The following is a 22,493-nucleotide window of genomic DNA, read 5'->3' as shown; positions in this document are numbered from 1 at the left end:
TACCAACACTAGCACTCTGGGTTACAAATAACTGAAAATCAACTTGAAGTCACTAAGAAAAAAATGGGATTTATTGGGAGGATAATGTGACAGAATAGAAACAAGAACTTGACAGCCACGCTTTAGAAAGTCAGGCAACCAGGCAGTTGGTCCTCAAGGGCTAGGACCAGGGATCCCATGTGATCTGTGCTGTCTTTCTTACCCTCATCTTTACTCTTAGTTCTTGGTAGTTCAAGATTCCTGTCCAGTTTCTCTACAGAGCTAGAGACACTTGCTTCTAAGCTGGCGTTTTCTCTGTTTTGCCACCATCAGGGGTGCAGAGGTGGGGTGCAATCCTGGTTGGAAAAGTCCCAGGGAATGACTGGCCTACGTTGGCTCCCTTGTCTGCTCCTAGACAGGGCTCAGCCCTCCCTAGACTGTGGTGGATGGCATCAGGGGAGGAGTCATTCCAGGCAAAGGGAAAAGATGTGCTGACCATTCAGAACAATTGGTTCTACTTCTTTTTAGAAACAGGAACCTATCTTATTTTAATAACCACTCAAGAAAAACATTTCACAAGGAGTAGTAGAAAGGATTCAACCAATATTTGCGTGCTGCTGTTGTCACTGTTTTACTGGATACAAAATGAGTGTAGGGGGAAGTCAGAGCATTTCAGAGTTGTTAATATCCCTGTTACTTATGCGTTTTTGCAGCAAACCTCATCCTCTGTTGCACCAGTGAGATTGGACTGGTTATATGGTCACATGATGATTCTTCCTTAGACAAATGATCACTTTGGTTTGCTTTCTCTTCTTTGAGGATGGTGTCCACGTGGCTTCAGAATTATCTAAACTATAGCTGTATTGGCTTGAAATGGCAAATACTAAGACATTTTCTACAGGAAAGTTAATTAGATTACATAGGAGCACATATTTTCATTTTAATTGTGAGTTTCTTCAGTTGGTTATCTTTTCATTGTCATGAGTGTTCATTGTTGAATGTACAGCATTGTTATCCATTCTTTCCCATGGTCCAGCATCCTATTTCGTTTTATTTCTTAAGTGTGTAGATGAGACAAAGGGAGCAAATTACTTAATGAATACTTTTTTGTTTTAATATTTTAAAGTACTCATTAGATCAGTGGTAGGGTATTTCTAGATTTAAAAATGCCAAATATAATTTACAAAAAGTATTCATTCAAGTTATTTCTGTATGTCTATTTGGCAAGGTCTTTTAAGAAAGTTTTCTTCCTTTTGGGATTTTTCTGATTTTCTAACCAAGTGAAATTTTAGAAAGCTGGGATAAAGTCCCTAAAAGCAATAAAGCTGACTTATAACCCTGAACTAGAAAACTTGTTCTCTTCTTTTTATGGTTAACTAAAAAACTTGGAGAAGTTAAAAAAAAAAAAAAAAAGAGACTTAGCTCCTTAAGAAGCTTCAGATAATCATGGATTTGTAGTCTCTGTCCTTAGTGTAATCTTGACATCAGGAAGAAAGAAAACCCTCACATCTTTTCTCAGTGCCTTTGCCTTTCTTCTTGCTGCTACCTGAGGATTTTGTGTTGGCCTCTGAAATCTTGTAATTTAATTCACATTTCTCAGGTCATATACGTTGTTCATGTTTGGAACTCTCTGATACTGTCTTTTGTGAATGCGGTCATAATAAAATCTCTTTTACATTTGGGTTCCTCTGCTCCATTTCACACCACATCAAAATCCTGTTATGTTTCTGCTTGTGTGTTAATAGAAAAAACTATAGTGGGCCATGTAAATGCCCATGCTTTTTATATATCACCTTAATAATTATTGAGTACATAAGTGTGTATGTATATGTATGTAGAAGCCATGTAATATATGTTTTAGTGCAAATACAAGTCTTATGTGACAGGGATTGGAAAAGGAGAAGCAAAGACTGAGATGCAAACAGGTTGTTACCCAGGGTAATTCAGGACACACAACCAGGAAACACAGCGTACAGGAAGGAGGAAAATTGTTCCCTAAAAAGAATTAGGCTGAAACCTTGAATAGAAGCAGAAATGTGATCAGATATCCGATTTTGGGAATATAGGCAAAAATAAGGCCTGTCTTTTAATTATTGTAACCTGCATCTATCTGTTTCTGTTCTTAGATTCATGATTCTCAACCTTCCATGCCACTTTTTAACAAACACAATCTAAAGCTCCCCTGCTCTATTTTTGGACTTTTAATTTCCAACCTAGAATGAAGTTCATAACTGAACTTTTTTCACCTGGACATGTTTTCTGCAGTTCACAGGGATCAGCACAGGATTTATTTCTAGCCAAGAAACATTTATCGTGCATCTATTGTGCGCAGGACCTAATACCAGCACTGTAGGGAATGCAGAGATGAAGAGGATGTGGCCTGTGTGGGTGTGTTTGTAAGGATATATATTTTTTTTATTAGTGCTCTGGATGCATGGGTTTTGAATGGTCTGCCCTCAGTCTTATTTTCCCAGTAAATAACCTCGCTTTCCGGGTGCAATTTAATAGAATGTAACGTTTTTCAGGAACAAATATATTAGTTGATAGAATTATTCATATTTACTGATAAAATTAGTTCATTTTTTTTCCTCCAGAATCTAGAAAACACTGAAAATTGTGTAATGTTAGAAGAAAATCCCAAAGGTTCCATGAAATGCCATGAATGACATGTGGATGTTTTTGGTATGTGGTTAAGAAATGGCTTTTAATCATTCAATTCAAACTCCTCCAGAATTTCACAGTGTTTTGAGAAATTTGTTTTTTAATTGAAGTATAGTTGATTTACAATGTTGTGTTAGTTTCAGGTGTACAGCAAAGTGATTCAGTGATACATACATATATATCGATTTTTTTCAGATTCTTTTCCCTTATAGGTTATTACAAAATATTGAGTATAGTTCCCTGTGACATGCAGTAGGTCCTTGTTAGTTATCTATTTTATATATAATAGTGTATATATGTTAATGACAAACTCCTAATTTATCCCTCCCTATCTTCCCCTTTGGTAACCATAAGTTTGTTTTCTATGTCTGTGGGTCTATTTCTGTTTTGTATGTAAGTTCATTTGTATCATTTTTTTTTTCAGATTCCACACATCAGCAGTATCATATGATATTTGTCTTTGTCTGGCTTATTTCACATAGTATGATCATCTTGAGGTCCATCAGTGTTACTGCAAATGCATTATTTCATTCTTTTTTATGGCTGAGTAGTATTCCATTATATATATATATATATACATATATCACATCTTCTTTATCCATTCATCTGTTGATGGACATTTAGGCTGCTCCCATGTCTTGGCTATTGTAAATAGTGCTGCACTGAACATTGGGGTGCATGTGTCGTTTCGAATTATGTTTTTCTCTGGATATATGCCCAGGAGTGGGATTGCAGGATCATATGGTAGCTCTGTTTTTAGTTTTTTTAAGGAACCTCCAAACTGTTTTCTATAGTGGCTGTACCAATTTATATTCCCACCAACAATGTAGTAGGGTTCCTTTTCCTCTGCGCCCCCTCCAACATTTATTATTTGTAGACTCTTTGATGTTGGCCATTTTGACTGGTGTGAGGTGATACCTCATTGTAGTTTTGATTTTCATGTCTCTAATAATTAGCGATGTTGAGCATCTTTTCATGTGCCTTTTGGCCATCCATATGTCTTCTTTGAAGAAATGTCTATTTAGATCTTCTGCCCATTTTTTGATTGGGTTGTTTGGTTTTTTTTGATATTGAGTTGTATGAGCTGTTGTATATATAGGAGATTAATCCTTTGTCAGTCACATCATTTGAGAAAGCATTTTAAGTGAATAACATTTCTCTGAATATATGGGAATATAAGTAATGATTGACACCAGAGAAGAATTAAGTCAAATTTTTTAGGGCTTATTAAAAAAATTAAGGTTTAGGTTTACTAAAACATTATGAATATTTAAAAAGCAATCATAATGTAAACATTTCACTGTAAAAGTTTACAATCAGAAGAAATTGCTAGGGTTACATGGAACTATTATAATTTGAAATTGAACCTCTTGGGGAAATTTCAATCTTTTCTCTATCACTTTTCAAAATAAAGTAAAATATATTCCCTCCTTTAGACTTAAAAATTTAATGAAATTAATTCATAACGCAGGTGACTTATTGTATTAAATGTATATGTATAAAGTAGCCTTTTCTCTTACCCCTTTCCTAATCTTTGAAAAGTTTTCTTATTTAATGTTTTCTTGTCTTTTTTCAGTTAAAAAAAAAGAGCCCTTCTCTATCCCTTTTTCCAAGTACTTTTTTCTCCAGGTTTAGTTTTCTTTGGCCCCATCTGTCTGTGAAGGTCAGACATCTGGCAGCCTCATATGTCTGAGATAGCTCCATGTAGGTTGATAGGAAACAAAGGGTTTCTGCACAGATGAGAAGTACCACAAAGCCTGTATGGTAAAGCCGTGGTCAGTGGGTGCCTAGGCTAGTATTCCTCCACTCAGGAGAAGGTTCCTAGTTCTGCTTTGAACCCACCATTTGACTCAGACCTTTATTCACACAGTCTTCTAATCAGCCTATTTATCTAGGTTGCCCAGGACAGGGATGGTTGAAGAAGCTGTGGCAAGACTGAGAAGGGTGTGGTGGTGTTAGAAGGAAGTGGCACATTTACAGCCATAAGAAGGAAAGACTGAAGGCAAAGAGAGGCTGGACCATCACAATGAAGCGGAGGAACTCACATACGTTGGTTATTGAGATTAGGAGACAGTGGTCCTGTATACCCGCCTTTAGACCCTCATGGCTGTCACTGATATTCGTAATTGACTCCATCATCAACTGAAGATTAGATGTTGTTTATTATAAGCCATTTAAAATGTCAGAGAAGTGCATAATACTTTTTAGAATTAAAAAAAAATTTATAAAAGCAGGCATTTCAAGGGATCAAGTTTTGTTTACTTGCAAAAATGACCGAAGTAGATGTTAATATCTAGTATTTTTGTCAGTTTCTTTCCCATCTTCTCCTCTATATCCACTGAGATGGTGTTTTTACAAAAGACTTTTTGTCTCTTCTCTTTGAAGATGAACCCCTTATTTTAATCTCTACTATTCTTCTGTGGTGTGGTTTTATATACATCTCAATGTCCCCAATAAAGATATTCTTTTTTTTTTAAAATTTATTTATTTTCAGCTGCGTTGGGTCTTTGTTGCTGTGCACGGGCTTCCTCTAGTTGCAGCGAGTGGCGGCTACTCTTCATTGTGGTGTGCGGGCTTCTCATTGTGGTGGCTTCTCTTGTTGCGGAGCACGGGCTGTAGGTGCACGGGCTTCAGTAGTTGCGGCACGTGGGCTCAGTAGTTGTGGCTCGTGGGCTCTAGAGCGCAGGCTCAGTAGTTGTGGCGCACAGGCCTAGTTGCTCCGTGGCATGTGGGATCTTCCTGGACCAGGGCTTGAACCCATGTGCCCTGCATTGGCAGGCGGATTCTCCACCACTGTGCCACCAGGGAAGCCCAAGATATTCTTAATAGCAGTAGATGGCAAAGCTTCTAAGATATGAACATAGTGATTATTTCCCACAGCTTCACCCTCAGCCTCTATCTTTACTTCTGTCCTATGGTCAAACTTCTTGTATAATTCTATACATTAGTCGACACTGTTTTTTCCCCACACATTCTTCTCACACGTTTCTCAAGCTCCCCTTCCATTTCCACTCTACAGGCGTCCACAGAATTTGTTTGAACTACTATCATCAACAGATCCTCCTAATATTTATTTATATAACAAGTACTGAGGGCTGAGCTTTTGTGTTGCAGAAAAAAATAAATTTCAGTATCTTCCCAGTGTCATTCAAAAGGATGAAAGTGAAGATGGTTTGGAAATAGGGCATGCGGGAGATGATTCCTTTAAACCAATTAGGATGTGAAAGGAAAGAGCTTTTCCTTGAGATTTCTGATTATAAGTGTGCACCTAGTCCTGGGAGCTAAAGGAATATTTGACACCGTAGTTACCTCTTCTTGTACTTAATTTCTTAATTGAATGAATATCTATGAGGTCATATTTCATGCCTGACTTTTTTGATTTCTTGCCTAGTGTATTTTTCAGTTGTATCCTTATGTCTTAATCTAATTTGTGCCCTTTTGTGATTCTGTTCTCTAAGGATAGGAAATAACTTTAAGCAAGGATGAATTGTAGATCAACCACTCTCCTGTAGGGGTCGCTATGAGAGTAGCAATTTGGCATCCTTCCTTGCCACCCAGCACCATGTGGTGTGACTTGACACAATTAGCCTAAGGATTGTGAGTTCTGGTTTGTGCTGATATTTTACTTTTGAGGGTGATATGAGCTCTAACTCCATCAAGAATTCTGCAGGCTCGTAACTCTGTATTTTATCACTTTGGTTCCGTAAATGCTACACCTGTGCATTTTTTTTTTTACCTCACGTATTTGGTGCATGGTTATTTTAGAGTTCTCATCATGCCCCATTTGCATATGAGAAATCTATGCACATAGACATATTAAACCATTTTAGTGGCTTTGCAGCACGAATGATGGTATCCTAAACTTGGCCTTCTATAGGACCTCAGATTACTGTTTAATGGGGTTGTCACTCAAGACACTTAGTGGCTTTCCCCAGTGCTTTTAAAAAATTGAATTGAGCATGATGAGGTGCATCCCCTTGATTAAATGTTTTTCCTCCTATGCAATCACCATTAGCTGTTTGGCTCCCATTCTGTATTCTTTTGAAGCAGCCCTGCATTACAAATCAATATCTTTCTGAAGAGACAGTGTGTTGTGAATTGCCTGGACAGCATATGGATGGTTACTTTGGCTGCAATGCTGCTGCAGAGCCCGGTTACTGCCTTCCTGGGAACTCCAGAGGCAAGTCCATCGTGTTTGGAGAAAAAAAAAAAAAGATTCTTTTGGGAAAAAATTGAACTGTTAAAGCTATTGATACTGAATGTTAGCATGTCCTTTGTGTTCTTCTGAACCATATTTGGTCTTATTCCATGGAGATTAGCTTCTGTAGGTGATTTCTGGGTGAATTTTTTTTTTTTTGCTTTTGCTTCCCCCTTTCTTGGTTGTAGTACGGCCGTACCATTTCAGCTTGCTAGTGCAGAAAGATGTGAATTCAGTTGCTGTATGGGCCTGGCCTGGTGCAAACACATTGCTAGAGACATGTTAAAGAGTTCCAGGTGATTTGAGCCTGAGACAGACAACAGCAAAACGGTAAGACCGAGCATGCTTAAAATTAGAACAGGGGTTTTAATTTGGAGCATCTCAGCAAGACTGAATCCTGACTCACTCATTTACAACTTGAAAAGGATTCATTTTGTGCATGTCATTTTACTCACCCCCTTCTATTTAACTGCCCACAACATCACAGATTGATCAAGGGGCTATTTAAACTAAAGATCTGACAGGAGGTTACCCATGGAAGAGTCTCTGGAGGTCCCTGAGGCTGCTGCTTGTAGTTTGTAAACACCAGTAGCAGCGATAAGACGAAGAAAAGGTTTGCGACTGTGCTTCTTTGCCATAGCTGAATCTTATTTCTTCTGAAACTCGTCTTATTTATTATAGCTTAAAGAGATCTGACAGATTGTTTTGCCTGGCTATGCTTGGCCGAATGCCCTCTGAGTCAAGCCAGCGAAGGACGGGATACGACTTTTCTCATTTGGGTAAACTGATGTCCATGAATTAGCTGGACTGGCTCTGAGTGCAATAAACATCTCTAATATATTAGGGATCTGGGACTTCCTCCCTGCTTCTCCCGCCGCCTCCATTCTGGCACAGAAATGCACCTGCTTTAAGTGTGTGCTGCCTGGCAGAGGTCGGTGTGCTGGTATTTTGCATCATTGCACCTGTAGTGGTTACGCTTTCATGTACGGAAGTGATAATCCTGCATGCAGTTCTGCTTGAAGTGCTGACTCTAAGAGTGGACTCTTAGCGTTCTGTATGCTAATGGAGAACTCCTGCATGCATGAGGGACCGACCGGGGCAGCAGACAGGCTCCTCCAAAATGATGCTTACCTGTTGTGGAGAAGATAACAGTTGAGAGACAGAAATGTAAACCTTGATATCTGCAGAGGGTGAATTCTTTATTTCCTTTGTTAATGGGCACACTGTGTTGGGGTTGGAGGTGGTTGAAGTTGAAGGACATGTTTTAATATTGTTCGAAGTTAGACTACTACATTACGTGGTCCTGGTGAGTTTATAAGGATCCATCTATTATATAGGTACTGAACGTTAAGGGTGTCAGCATTTGATTTATTTTTTTGCTTTAAAAATATTCTTCTTATGTATACTTGAGCTGAGTACTTCGTGTAAAATGTAAATGATGTAGCTAGTGAATATTAGTTGAGAAAAGCATCAGTAACTTGATGTGGCATGTTGGCCACAAGCCAGTTGTATATAATTTTGTGACATAAGTATTTTTAAGAAAGAACACCTGATTACTTGATAGGCTAATTGAGAGAAATATTGATAATGTTTGGGTTCACTAGAATTTTTTTGGAGGAGGGAAGGAGCCTTAAATATTTTTCTGTATTCACTCAACTATTTGTTGTAAAGGTTGGACATTGATTTTGGGGAATGAATATTTGGATTTTCTTCCAAAGAGAGTTCAGATTTTCTTTTATTTTGACCATTTATTATTTCCTAAAAAATCAAGATGAACTATAAACTATTCTTTTGTATACTTCAATTGTTCCTTAAAAAAACAAACTTTTTTTCTACTCAGAAGATGATGTGCCGTGTGTTTGCTGTTTCTTTTCCTGAGAGTGATGTTCCTGGCTATTTACATTTTTGCCTTCACTTTGTGTAAGCTGTGAGGTTTATTTTTTTCACCCTGTGAAAAAAGGAGTTGTACATTTGCAAAAAGTAAGTAATTTTTAAAAAGGGGTGGTAGAGCAGTAATATGACATTGATTTTACAGTCAGTTTTGTATTCCTCATTGTGCAAACATTTATCAGTCATCTACTCTAAGACATCATAAGATGTGCTGTGAAGGAAGTATAGATGAAATAGATACACTCCCTTCCCTGAAGGAGCTTAGATGTAGTAGCTTTGGTATTTTTCTCAGGAATATGCCCCATTATACTTTCTCAGGAATAAGTAAATTTGATGCTTTTTATATTTTCCTCCCTAGGAGACTCCTTCCTCTATTTTCTTTTAATCATTTATTTATTAAACAAACATTTATGGAGAGTCTACTGTGTAACAGTGTAACTACTGTGTAACAGTAAGTCAAACAGAGCTGGTCCCTGTCCTCATAAAACTTACAATCTACTTATTTTTAAAATATTTCAAGAAGAATTTGGAGGCAAGTTTTTTTCATTTTGGGCAATTGTGAAACAGACACTATATGCTTAGATTTTTTCCATTTTTAAAATTGTGGTATAAAATATACATAACACAAAATTTTCCATTTTAACCATTTTTAGGTATGTAATTTATTGGCATAAGTACATTCACAGTGTTTGGCTACCATCATTGCTGCCCACTTGCAGAACTTTTCATCATCCCTAATAGAAATTCTGTGTCCATTAAATGATAACTCCCCATTCTCCGTCTCCCCAGCCCCTGGTAATCTCTCCAGTCTACTTTCTAGGTCTAAGAATTTGCCTCTTCTCGGTATCTCATATCATATCAAGTGGAATCATACAGTATTTGTCCTTTTGTGTTTGGTTTATTTCATTCAGCATGTTTTCAAGGTTTATCCATGTTGTACCATGTATCAGAATTTCATTCCTTTTTAATGTATGCTTTGATTTTTTTATATGGAAAAGACAGCCGTTTCCCCCCCCCCCCCTTATGATTTCACTGATTCAAGTTCCCATATGGACCTCTGTGGACATCTAATAAATACGGATAATTTAGAGATACTAAAAATAAAAGCCTGGGGGGAAGGGCAAGGAATGAGGAATAGAAATGCACTGAGGGAATGATCTAAGGAGGTATTCATTTGGATTCTTTACATGGGCTAGTAATTTGAGCATGGTAATTGGGCTAGTTAGATTTTCATGTCAATTCTTTGCTTATAGAAAGCAACTATCAGCTGAAATATTCCATGGAAGGCTGGACTGTAGCTTTTGTCATTAACATTCAAATTTTACCCACTCTACTTCTCGTCTTTTACTTTATCTAACTTTATAAGCAAAGACTGATCATGTTGAAGTCCTCTTGCAGAATCAGAGACTCTTAGGACTGGGAGGTTTTTCAGCAATCGTGTTGTCTAATTGGCTCATCTTCATTTCATTTGGCCAATTGGAGAGCGAGATTCCACTCAGTCTCCTGACGCCCACTGCAAACCTTCTCTCACTCCCCACTGCTGTTTTCAGTGGACACTCAATCCCCAAATCCCAGGTATCCTCTGACTTAGAGGGGAGTGAAAGAGGGTATTAGCTTGATGCCGTCTTAAGCAGATTTCCATTGGATGAGGTAAGCCTGGCTTCATCAATATAGCATTCTCTTTCTCATATTTCTTCCTGATGCTGCTTTTAAATCCAGATGGTTTTCTGATAGAAGATCCTTTTTAGAAAGCCAAGTTAAGGCCCTAGAGCTGTCTGTTTGTCTATCATTGACTGATTTGATGATTCTTAGATGGGATCAATCAGCAGTTTATATCCGCGCCTTTAACATACTATTCAGGAAACACAAACATATATGAGAAGAGGAAGATTCAACATGGCAGTGTCTAATGCCTGAGACTTCCCATCTTCCCCATCAGCCTGTCCTTCTAAAGAAATCTTCTTGATTTCTGCCCTTGCCCTACCCCCTAATACTTTGATGTTCAGGCTTGACTTTTGATATGAGGCTGATTGAGAGTCAGATTAGTCAAAAGCATGTTAAATTTACATGCTGGAAGTGGTGAGCAGGCAGGGAGGATGGGTCAGAAAACCTTAATACACAGAGCAGTGATTTTGCTCAGTTTTAAAAATGCTTTTCTTTTGCATCAGGAGAAGAAAGAATGAGAGAAGTGTTGCAGATCAGGTCTCTGCTTTCCTTAGTTCTCGCAGGATGTAAGTCCCAGGGGACACGTAAGGAAGACAGCCTGGTGGTCAAGAGCTTGGGCTTTGTAGTCAGAGTCTTGGAATAAATCCCGTTTCCTGTGCATATTCTCTGTGTGGTCTTGGACATGTAATTTAACTCTTGTGTGCCTCAATTTAATCATCCGTAAGATTGGGATAATAGTAATACCTCATGGGGTTGTTGTAGAGATTAATTGAGAAACTACTTATAAAATATTTTTAATAGTAACTCATATAATAAGAGCTCAATAATAGCTATCATCATCATTGTCATGGTCATCTAGAAATCCTTAATTTCCATCTCTCTTTTCTATCAACTTATATCTTGCCCAAGATTCTTCTCCAGTTTGCTTGTTTATTGAGCATATATGACAGTTTCTTAATGTTATTGGGTTTGAGTGGATAAAAGGAGGGTGTGAAAGAATGCTCCAGTATTCTAGTTATCATCTGGCAGGTTTGGGAAGGATTATATGTTCTATAGACTTCCTCTTCGGCCCAACTGATACAAGTTTGCCCCAGTGGCTTATTCCACAGCTAAATGAGATCTTGCTAAAAATACAAAGATGACTGTGAAATGCTCCTGGAAGCAATGGGGTTTGTTTTCAGGTGGCAGACAAACAGCAGGGTATGTGTATCCCGCTGTTCTGCTCTGTTCACCTTGGATATCTCAGTTAGGATTCACTATTGAATTTTCTCAGTCATAGGAAAGGTTTACAGAACCAGTCCTCATGGAAGCAGTTAGGACTTTATTATTAATGGATTTCTGTCAAATTTATTATCACTGAAATTTTAGCTCTTTACAATAGATGGACCAGTTGTTAAAGCTACATTGAAAGATACTTCCATTTTCTCCCTACGCGTTCTTTGTTCCCTGTGTTTCTCTTCATAAGCTCTGTGTGGTTAGTGACCCATATATGATTCTCTGAAAATTTTAAGAGCTTCAAAAGTCAATCCTATATTGAGTGGTGCCCTATATTTTTCTGAATTCTTTGATGGGGTTTACATCTAGATTTATTTTATTAGAGTAAAACTATTAAACTTTTAAACTTTCTAACATCACTCTTGACATTAATCACTAAGTTATTTTCCAAGGATTAATAATGCAGTTAAATGTTATTAAAAAGATGGTTATTGTAGGTGAGGAGATATAAGTTGTATTTATTTATATAACCATCTGTTTCAGAGTAAGAAGAGAGTACACAATTTTATTTCTCCTTCAGGGAAGGAATTTAAAAATATTTACAATCTTTATTTTTAAATGCTGTTCATGTGGTTACCAGGGGAAAGAAATTCAGGTCCTAATGGATCAGTCAGAACCTCCAGTAGTGTCTTCTTTACAAGTTTCCAATTTTTAATGTGATTTTACCTTCTGGTTGCTTTATCTTACATGAGGGACAGAATAGTGAGCTACAGATATTTGAAAGGTATAAACATGAAGGAAGAACTAGGCTACTTTAGTACAAAGAAGCTGTGGGTGGTGCAGTGAAACTAGGAACAGAAAACAGAATTCAGAAGGCACCCGAGACTCTTGTTTGTACAGCCTCTGAGACAAATGACAGTTTCTCGTGTCCTCATGATGTTAAAAAAAAAAAGGCCCTCAAACGCTAAGCATATGTGTACAGAAAGCATTCTGGACCATGTTATTGATTTTAAACATCTGGGAATCTGAGTTCAGCCTTATCTGTTTATTGGTTATTAGTGCTCTGACACGGTCGACATTTTAAAATTGCCCTAGTTAATATTAGTCAGCTCCCCTCCCAGGTTATATCGTACCTCTGCATGGTGTGGGGTCCTTTGAAAACACACCCTGGTTTCTGCTTCTCAGGTAGGACCCAAAACAAAACCTAATAAAAAGAAAAGCTATATTTAAACCTGTAAATTCTATGAGAGAGGGGGGAAAAGTCCCTATTTGCAGGAACAGACTTGTTCTTTTCTAGAGCAAGAGCTATAAGGGAATAGTGTCTTGATGAAGAAACTAATCAGCCATGCAGTGTGAGCCACTTTCTGTAGCTCGAGTCTTCTGTTGTGTTGAGAATGGGTATTCCAGTTCCCCACTGCAGCTATGGGGATTTCGTAGGTTGGAATAGGCTTTTGCTTTGTGGAATCTCAACAAAGCCACTCCTGTGCTGTGTGTGGGGATTCTCGTGTCATGAGCCCCATTTCTGAGCCCTCTGGCTCTAAATGAGAGGGAGGAAGTAATATAGATGTCGATTCTAATATTTCACCTCCCAGTATGTTCATTGGGCCATATGATATGACTGCTATACTCCTGATGAAATTTTAACCAGCATATGATTTTTTTTTTTTTTTCCATGATGAAATTTTAACCAGCATATGATTATGGATGTCAAGTGAGAATGAGAAAATTCACACATCGTCTTCTTTTTCCCCTTGACTTCTTGGGGATATCTAGTAAGTTTTTAGTGGAAGCAGTGATTGGAAGAGGCCCAGAATTCCACAGAATTGCCCTGTCCTTCTGTTTGGGAGTAGGGGTTCGGGTCCTTGTCCAGATGAGGGTGGGAAATGTTCAGTTATGCCTCACAGGCAAAGGGCTTTTTTGTTTTTTCTGCCCAAGGGAGGACCTGTTTTACAGTACATGGCACTCTTCATGCATGTAAGTTCCTTTTAGAATTTCATTTCTGGATCCTGAAGTGACTTCCTTTGAATTTTTTTTTTCAAAGCTACTACGTAAGCTCTGGTAAATAAAGAATAAAGCAAAATTCTGGGTTCACTTCACCTTAGAATAATTCTGTGGTCATTTTTTTTATAGATATTGTGGCCCATGATAAAACAATGCTTCTGTATTAGAAACAAATAAAAGTTTCTATGCAGGAAGTAATGTGACATATGTTATTATAACCTATGTATAGTCTTCTTTCTCTACTCCTCACACACTCCAATCCCATTGCTTTTTAAAAATTCCTGAATATATTGGGGGTAGCTTATTGGAAAATTTTATTTCAGAGTTCAAAATTACATCAAAGAATTATCTGAAATTACCATGATCTTTTGTGGGAAGTTTGAGCAAAAATGCTACCCAAGGAATGTTGAAATGATTATCACTCATGTTGTACCCAGAGACAAACAAATTTTGCCTCTTTCACAATCTCAATTCTTTATTTGACCGTAGTAGCAGAATCTATTATTATTATATGGTTTAGAGCACTGCACCTCAAACTTCAATGTGCATACAAATCCCCTGGGATCTTGTTAAAATGCAGGTTCTGACTCAGTAGGACTGAGGTGAGGTGAGGGCTGTGATCCTGGGTGATGACTGTCCTGCTGGTCCAAAGGCAGTCAGGGGTTAAAGAATAATTCCTGACGAAATCCTGATCGCCCAAAATAACTACATTCCAGAAAACCTAGATAGGCCACAACTAACAACAGAGAGAGGGCATTTCAACCCTTACTGTGAGTGTTCATTAAATTTCATGTTAAATTTATCATTATGAAATCATGGAATTTTAATCAGCATATAATTATGGATGTCAAGTGGGAGTGAGAAAATTTCACATATCTTCTTCTTTCTTCCCTTACCTTTTTGGGCTAGTTACTTTTTAGTGGAAGTAGTGTAAAATAAAGAACCTAGAGGTCAGTAAATATATGCATCTATCTATGCCAGCCTTTAAGCAAACTGTATCTCTTATATCTAAATCAAGTGTCTCATTATAACAGAAGGGAAAGCAACTAAATAAAATTATTTTAGTGATGCATATTAAAGTTTAAGCTCCTGGGAAGGCCGCCTAAATATTTCATAATAGAATCAGCAAAACAACGATCAAGTCTCTTGGTGATAAGCACTGAAGCCCAGTAAGGTTGTAACAAAACTACAGTCACTGAAGCGGCATAAAGGAATGTGATGTCCTCAAGAGTTCTCCATTCAACTGTGTCCATTAGCTGATGGATTCAGGATTGAATGAAATTAGGTCAGACCCGAAAGAAACCAGTCAGTAGAAAAATAAGCATTTTAAAATTAAATCCCAGTAGTGGACATTGAATTCTGGTGAGTGGGAACAGCTGGTGAAGCCTTTTTGTTGACTGGAGAAGATCTCGGCTCAGAAGGTGCCTCATCGTTACCTAGTTTCTTAGGACTCATTTTCGTAATGACCCATGTTTAGTTAAAGGGGAAGGCTTATAATAAGGAGAACAATCCATCTTTGAGTAAATATTACCAGAGCACCCATTTTTGTGCTGCCATTTGAGCTTTGGGAACGTGAAGGAAATGGAAGACGTGGTTTCTGTGTTCTGGTGTTTACAGTCTGGTTGTGGAAATACAAATACATGAGAAACAGAGCAAGACAAAGATCTCCTCCCACCCCGGCAGATAAACCAAACGCATCAAAACAAATTCCACAGTAGCTTATATGAAAGCACATAAGACAGTGTATATTTAAGTGACGGGTTATGAGGTACAGTCTAAAAACGATGTAGTTCTTAGTGAGGGCTTTTTTGGTGGCGACAGTGACAGTGACGTAGGGGCATGACTGGCGTTTAGTAGACAGAACTAATGTTGCCAGCATCCCACAGTGTGACTGCTACCCCATGCTGCTCACAAATAATCCCTCAGTCAAAAGGCCCAGGATGCCATCACTGAGAGACAATGCCAGGATTTTAGAGTTAAGGAACACCCGCAGAGGCTGGAGCTCTCAGGAGACGTGTTTATGGTGTGAACCTGACGGCCGCCTCTCTAAACCCTAAAATCCTAAGGCAAAGGGGAAGTAAAAGGAAGCACAAAGAAGTGAATTTATGTCTCTGGTCTTAGCTCTCTAGTTGCTCTATTTAAAATCATTTACCAGCTGTAAGCTGCTGCCTGGAGTTTGTAATAGAACAGTTGAGCTTTGAAAGGCCTGGAGAGCTGTTTACTCCAGCTGTGTCATTTCACAGATGAAAAGACTGAGACCCAGAGAGTTGAAGTGACTTGTTCTGAGTCACTTAGTTCTGACTTAATATGGGCCGCAGGCTTGCCCGTGTATTCGCTAATGTTCTGAAGGTGATTTTAGGCAAGATGTTCGTTCTGTTAAAACATAGCTGTAAGTAAAAGTACATTCAGGCATATATCCCTTTATATACATAGACAACATGTTCTATTTTTTTGTTCCATGTAGCTATTCACACTGCCGCCTCTATACACCTCTATACAACTATAGCCATTCACACTGCCACCTCTGTACACACACAGACACACACACATGGGTGAGAAAAGAGAAGACTACAGCCAAAGAGAGGACAGCATACTTTTAGATCTTGCAGGTTTAGGTTAGAGATGAAGGCAGCTGTCATGGGTTATGATTCTAGTGGCATTAGAAATTTCTCCTACCCTCGCCCCCTTCATTCCCTGCTCCTACCAAAATACCTTGTCCACCTACCCCTGAAAGCTGAAATTTATTTTATAAGGGGTGGAGCTTTTTAATGCTATAATGCTTAAAGTTCAGATAATCTAGGGAGAGGTAATGCTCTGATTTAAGTGTTCACAAACTTGTAAATGACTGATGGTGGCTTTTTAATTGGGAGCAGATTTTGAGAGAAGATATTGAGTAAGAGAAAGCTGTCAGGCCCTCATCAGGTAACAGATGAGGGGAAAACAATTGTAAGAGGTTGTTCAGTGTCAGGAATTTTGCTGATTTCAGTTTTGCATTGGCCTGTCATGGATATTCCTTTCATGAATGGCAAAAGATCATGACTTAAAGCGATTCTTGTTATGGTGTTTGACTTCATGAAGAGGGTGGAGTGAAGAAGTACAGAAGATCACACTCTGAACCCAGTAAAATGCCAATCACCAGAAAATGGTTGATTCAAAGGGACAATTTTCAGCCCCAGTGAATTCGCCGGAAATGAGTGCCAACCTTAACTGAATTAAGTTGTGCTCTTTCAAATCCACTGCTGTGAGTTTGGGGGACAGTTGTCTGGATTTTACATAGCTCCAAGCTAAAATTGTAGGTCAAACTGTGACTTTTGGAGCCTCCAACACTGTTTGAATTGCTAACAATTTTTACTGAGTTTTGAGTCTGCCAGCTAATGTACAGACCCCTGTTAATGATGAGTGAACCAAAATAATTCATTCAGATGAACACCTAAATGTGTGGGTGCATCTCTAACCATGTTTGAAATTCTAGGTTCTATTGAATTTACTGGAAAAAATAAAGGAACAGACGTTAATGTTAGTATTTGTGGTGATTTCTTCTTTTTATCTGTTTTCAAGTACCATCAGACATCCCTGCTTATGTAAATTTTGTCACTTCAGTTTCTAAATGGATCAAGGAAGTGTGAAAAAATGCCATCATAGAGAAAACATATCCTGTTTCCCGATGATACTGGAATGTCTGTGGTTTTCAGGCAGTACTGCTACTATAGCTATTTATTGTGACTGGCTTGGTCCATGGCTTGGTGTAGGAGGAAGTCTATGGCTTGGTGTGCCCTGTGCAGAGGGCACTAACAAACTATGTGTGAAGGACAGTGAAAGCTGATGGTGAATGTCATGTCCAAGAGTATTCTGTGCCTGGAACATCCACAGCTAGTGCCCACATCCTTAAAAATATATGTAGCTAATAAATGTAATTTTGAAAACCAATTTGTCTCAGTCTAGTTAAGCACTGATGACTGACTTAACTAAATTCCCTTAATTTCAAATACTAATTTAGTGTGACTGATTATTTTAACATATTTCAGATACTTTAAACAAAGAAAGCATGCACAAATATGATTATTGCACGTAATATTACTACACTTACACTCATCCTATTTTAAAACACCTACACTGTGGGTTTAATTAATTTCATATTATTTCTATATTTCTTTTTATGCCTCCCTAGGGTTATAGATCTAATTAGTAGATTCCTTCCAGGGGTTTCACTAGTAATATATATTTTTTTAATTAATTAATTAATTAATTTATTTTTGGCTGTGTTGGGTCTTCGTCTCTGTGCCAGGGCTCTCTCCAGTTGCGGCGAGCGGGGGCCACTCTTCATCGCGGTGCGCAGACCTCCCACCATCGCGGCCTCTCTTGTTGCGGAGCACAGGCTCCAGACGTGCAGGCTCAGTAATTGTGGCTCACGGGCCCAGTTGCTCTGCGGCACGCGGGATCCTCCCAGACCAGGACTCGAACCCGTGTCCCCTGTATTGGCAGGCGGACTCTCAACCACTGCACCACCAGGGAAGCCCTAGTAATATTTTTGAATCTTCTTGGAGTTGTATAATCTTTACACATCCACAAGTAAAACAATGCCTTCTCCGAATAGCTGGGATTACAGGATCTGAGTTGTAGACTGTTGGGGCCTTGGTTGATTTTTTCCAAAGTGATTCAGATCTGAGTCATTGGTTAGCAGTCAAGTTGAATTTTCTATTTGAGGGTTAAATTTCACTTAGTTACTAAAATTTAACTTATTTCCAAAAAATGCATTCCACATTGACTTCACAATAAATTTTCTTTACAATCTGGTGTCTCTCCACTAAATGTATTCTTTGTAAAATGTTGCTTAGGCAACATCACATACCCTTTGTTTATTACTGTGTTATATTGACCTGGTCTGTTAGTGGGACATCCGTGTTGCTGTTCTTTCTACACTTGTGCTGTGTAGACCCCCCCTCCGCAAGCTTTGAGCAATCATTCCTATTCTTGGTGCAATTCCTACTTTTTCTGGCACTACTTGGCTTACTCACAGCTCTATGTGTGAAAACCAACTATATATCCTGTTATATTCATCCTTCCATATAACTGCCATTTGTCATTTTTATTGACTTTTCTTTCTCAAAATCATAATGAACTCAGGGTCTTTCAATATCTCTCTTGTTCCATTTAACCATAATTTTATTTTCCTTTTGATGCTCAAATATGTAATCACAGTTGGGCCAGTAGGAATCCCTATAGCCAGAGTCCTTTGTCCTTCTAGCATTGTCATTGACATTTTTGAAAGGATCCTAGTTTTCTGGTAACAGCTGGATATTTCACAGCTGTTTTGTGCTTCCTGCCCTGTGAACTGGAATCAGGTTACTTCCAAGGATTCCTCTTTTTTCATAGTGGAGAATTGGAACATAGACCAGAATCTAGGCACTGGGGGTATACATGAAAGTTAGCAGTGGATCAAAGGGCTACTATTGGGTGGTTGAAAAAATCTGCCTTTTTGAGGTTATGGGTTCCTACTGATTTTTTTTCCAATTTGACATACATGCTTTTGTCCTCTAGTTTTGTTATATTATGAGATTGTATCTGCACCGACCACAAGCATCTTGTTGTAGGAAGAAAGATTCTATTTGGGTAGGGGAAATGTTTATTTAGATTGCTGACAGGTTGATGGAAAGATTCAAATGAAGATCTGGGCACTGGGGAGTAGCACCAGTGTATAATCTGTCTTCTAGAACCCTCTTTCATTGCTAGGACTCTAGTCAGCTCACTCTTTTCACGTACCCTGTGCACTTCAATAATTTTATTCTATAGTATGCCAGAGATTGCAGCTAAGGGGAATGAGTGCCATTCTTACTTCACCTTGTCTGGATCCTTCCCCGCACCCAACCCCTCCCTCTTCTCTTCAGGGTCTGACAAGCCCATGAGGTCAGTGAGGCTGCTTCCCCAGAGCCTTATGAAGGGCCTGGAGTCTGCTTTCTGTTGTGCTTGTGGTTAACAGAGATGGCCAGATCATGTTTAAGTTGTTTGTCCCAAATATTGGAAACTTGAAACCTTTCCAGAACAGTCACTTTGCCCTCTGTGGAAAACTCAAGTATAGATGACTTTCCTGGATGAAGATGCCTACATAAAGCAGGCCTGATACTGGTTTTATTCGCACAAACCCAGGCGAAGTGGAGACCATAAATTGTGTATAAATTTAATTATGTGGAGAATTTGTTCGTGGGCTTTATAGTGCTGATGGAGTTATGTCGTGCAGAAAACTCTCAGTATGTGGTCATTTATTGATAGCAGTCCTAAGAATCATTGCTTATCTATCCTGGATCTGATACAGTGTATCAGATACAGAAAGTGGTATCTGCAACATGTTACTAAGAACATTCTACTCAAGTATCAGAGTGCTTTTAGGCAATTTCAGTAAAGTGAGTGTATTAGTTTTCAATTGGTGTGTAGCACATTACCATGTACTTACTAGCTTATCATCTCACAGTTTCTGTAGTTTAAAAGTCTAGGCACGGCATAGCTGGTTTCTCTGCCCTAGGTCTCACTGGACTGAAATCAAGGTGTTGGTCTCACCTGGGGCTCAGGATCCTCTTACAAGCTCACTAGCTGTTGGCAGAACTCATTTTCTTGTGGTTGTAGGACGGTGGTCCCCTTTTCCTGCAGGTTGTCAGCCAGTGACTACTCTCAGCCTTTACAGGCTGCCCCCCAGTTCTGTGCCATGTGGCCCCCATAGGAAGGTCACAGCATGAAATGTTGGCTTTCTTCCAGGCTAGTCAGATCACACCTCTGACTTTCTCTTCTGCGACCAACTAGAGAAAATGCTCTGCTTTTAAAGAACTCACCTGATTAGGTCAGGCCCACCCAGGGTAATTGCCCATTTGCCATATCACATAATAGAATCATGGTGTGATATCTCATCGTATTCACTCTCAAAGGGGAAGGGATTATTCAAAGGCTGGACATTGGGTGTCATTGTAGAATTCTGCCTATCACAATGAACTTGTAGTTTAAAAATACTTTTATGATAGCATTTTATGAATATATATGTTTATTATTTTTGTGTCAAGATTGCTGGGTTTTTTTTATAAATTTATTTTTATTTTATTTATTTTTGGCTGTGTTCAGTCTTCATTGCTGTGCACAGGCTTTCTCTACTTGCAGCAAGGGGGGCTACTCTTCATTGCAGTTTGTGGGCTTCTCACTGCGGTGGCTTCTCTCAGTAGTTGAGGCACTTGGGCTCTAGAGCGCAGGCTCAGTAGTTGTGGCACACTGGCTTAGTTGCTCCGCGACATGTGTGATCTTCCTGGACCAGGGCTCAAACCCGTGTCCCCTGCATTGGCAGGCAGATTCTTAACCACTGAGCCACCAGGGAAGTCCCTGATTGGTTCCTTTGTTTTTTTTTCCTTTTCTCAGCCATACTTTATAATTTCTGTGTACAGATATTGCACATATTTTGTCAGATTTATCACTAAATATTTTATATTGTTTGAAGCTGTTGTAAATCGTGTTTTTAAAATTTAAATTTCTGATTGTTGTTAGTATCTGGAAATACAAATGATTCTTGTATATTGATCTTATGTCTTGTACCCTTGATAAACTTATTAATTCTAGTGTTTTTTTGGGGGGGTAGATTTCATTGGATTTTCAACATAGATGATAATGTCTTCTGTGAATAAAGTTGGTATTATTTCTTCCTTTCCAATGTAGATTTTTTTTTTCTTTTTTCTTGCCTTGTGGCATTGTCTAGAACCTGTAATACAATGTTGAGTCAACATAATGAGAGTGGACATCCTTGATTTGTTCCTGTACTTAGGAGAAAGGCATTCAGTTTAACAGTTACTGTGGGTTTAGAATTCAGGGCGCCTTAGCTGGGTGCCTGTGGCTCAGAGTGTTGTATGAGGTTCCAGTCAAGCAGGAGGCTGGGGCTGTGGTTGCATTTGAAGGCTCAACTCTGTGGTTGTTTACAGTCCTCAGTCCTTCCATAAATGTGCCTCTCCACAGAGCTGCCTCCTAACATGGCAGTTGCTTTGCCTTTGGATAGTGATCTAAGAGAAAGGGAATAGGACTGAGAGTGTACCAGCACAGAAACCACAGTTTTTTTATAATCTTTTCTCAGAAGTGATGGCCCATGATTTCTGCCATATTCTGTTTATTGGATATAAGTCAACAAATACAGCCCAAACTCAAGATCTGTGGACTAAATAAGAGTGTGACTATCTGGAAGTGGTTATCACTGGGAGCCCTTTTAGAGATTGCCCGACATTGTATACTAAAATGGTGAATTACACATTTTTGAGTGTTAAGCCAACCTTCCATTTCTGGGATTAATACTACTTTTTCATTATTTATTATCCTTTTTATATATTATTGGATTCAATTTTTTAAAAATTGCCAATAATTTTTGCATCTTTATTCATGAGAGAAATTGATCTGTAGTTTTCTTCTAACGCTTTTTTCTGGTTTTGGTGTTGGAATGATGCTGGCTTCATATAGTGAGTGGGGAAGTATCCCCTTCTCTTTAATATTTTGGAAGCATTTCTGTGGAATTGATGTTATTTTTTCCCTTAAATGTTTGATTTACTTCACCAGTAATGTTGTCTGGCCCTGGCATTTTCTTTGTGATAACGTTTTTGGTTACACTTTTAATTTCTTTAATAGACATAGGCCTATTCGACTTCTCTATTTCTTCTCAAGTGAGCTTGGGTTGTTTTCATCTTTCAAGGGAATTTGCTTCATCTAAGTTGCTGAACTTATTGGCATAAAGTTGTTGATGATATCTGTAGAATCTGTAGTGATGTCATCTCTCTTATATCTGTTATTGGCAATATAAGTTCTTTACCTTTCTGCTCTTATCAGTCTGGCTAGAGGTGTATCCATTTTTTTTTTTATCTTCTCTGAAAACTAG

General features: G+C 38.5%; 1 protein-coding gene across 4 annotated transcripts in view; it reads left to right on the top strand.

The window, feature by feature from the left end:
* The window catches only part of CDK14 (cyclin dependent kinase 14), a 567,382-nt gene that overhangs the window by 119,719 nt on the left and 425,170 nt on the right, over window positions 1-22,493 (top strand). Inside the window, exon 1 of one of the 4 annotated variants that reach the window (XM_082398491.1) lies at window positions 7,068-7,168. The exons of the other annotated variants lie outside the window; for them this stretch is intronic. The gene's annotated coding sequence lies outside the window, so the exon portion shown is untranslated. Of the gene's footprint in view, window positions 1-7,067; window positions 7,169-22,493 lie in introns of those variants that run through there. 4 annotated transcript variants of the gene reach the window in all.

Source organism: Balaenoptera borealis (assembly GCF_965194805.1).
Source record: "Balaenoptera borealis genome assembly, chromosome: 7".
NCBI lineage: Eukaryota > Metazoa > Chordata > Mammalia > Artiodactyla > Balaenopteridae > Balaenoptera > Balaenoptera borealis.
Note: the sequence above shows the minus strand (reverse complement) of the source record. Positions and strands in the feature narration are given on the sequence as shown.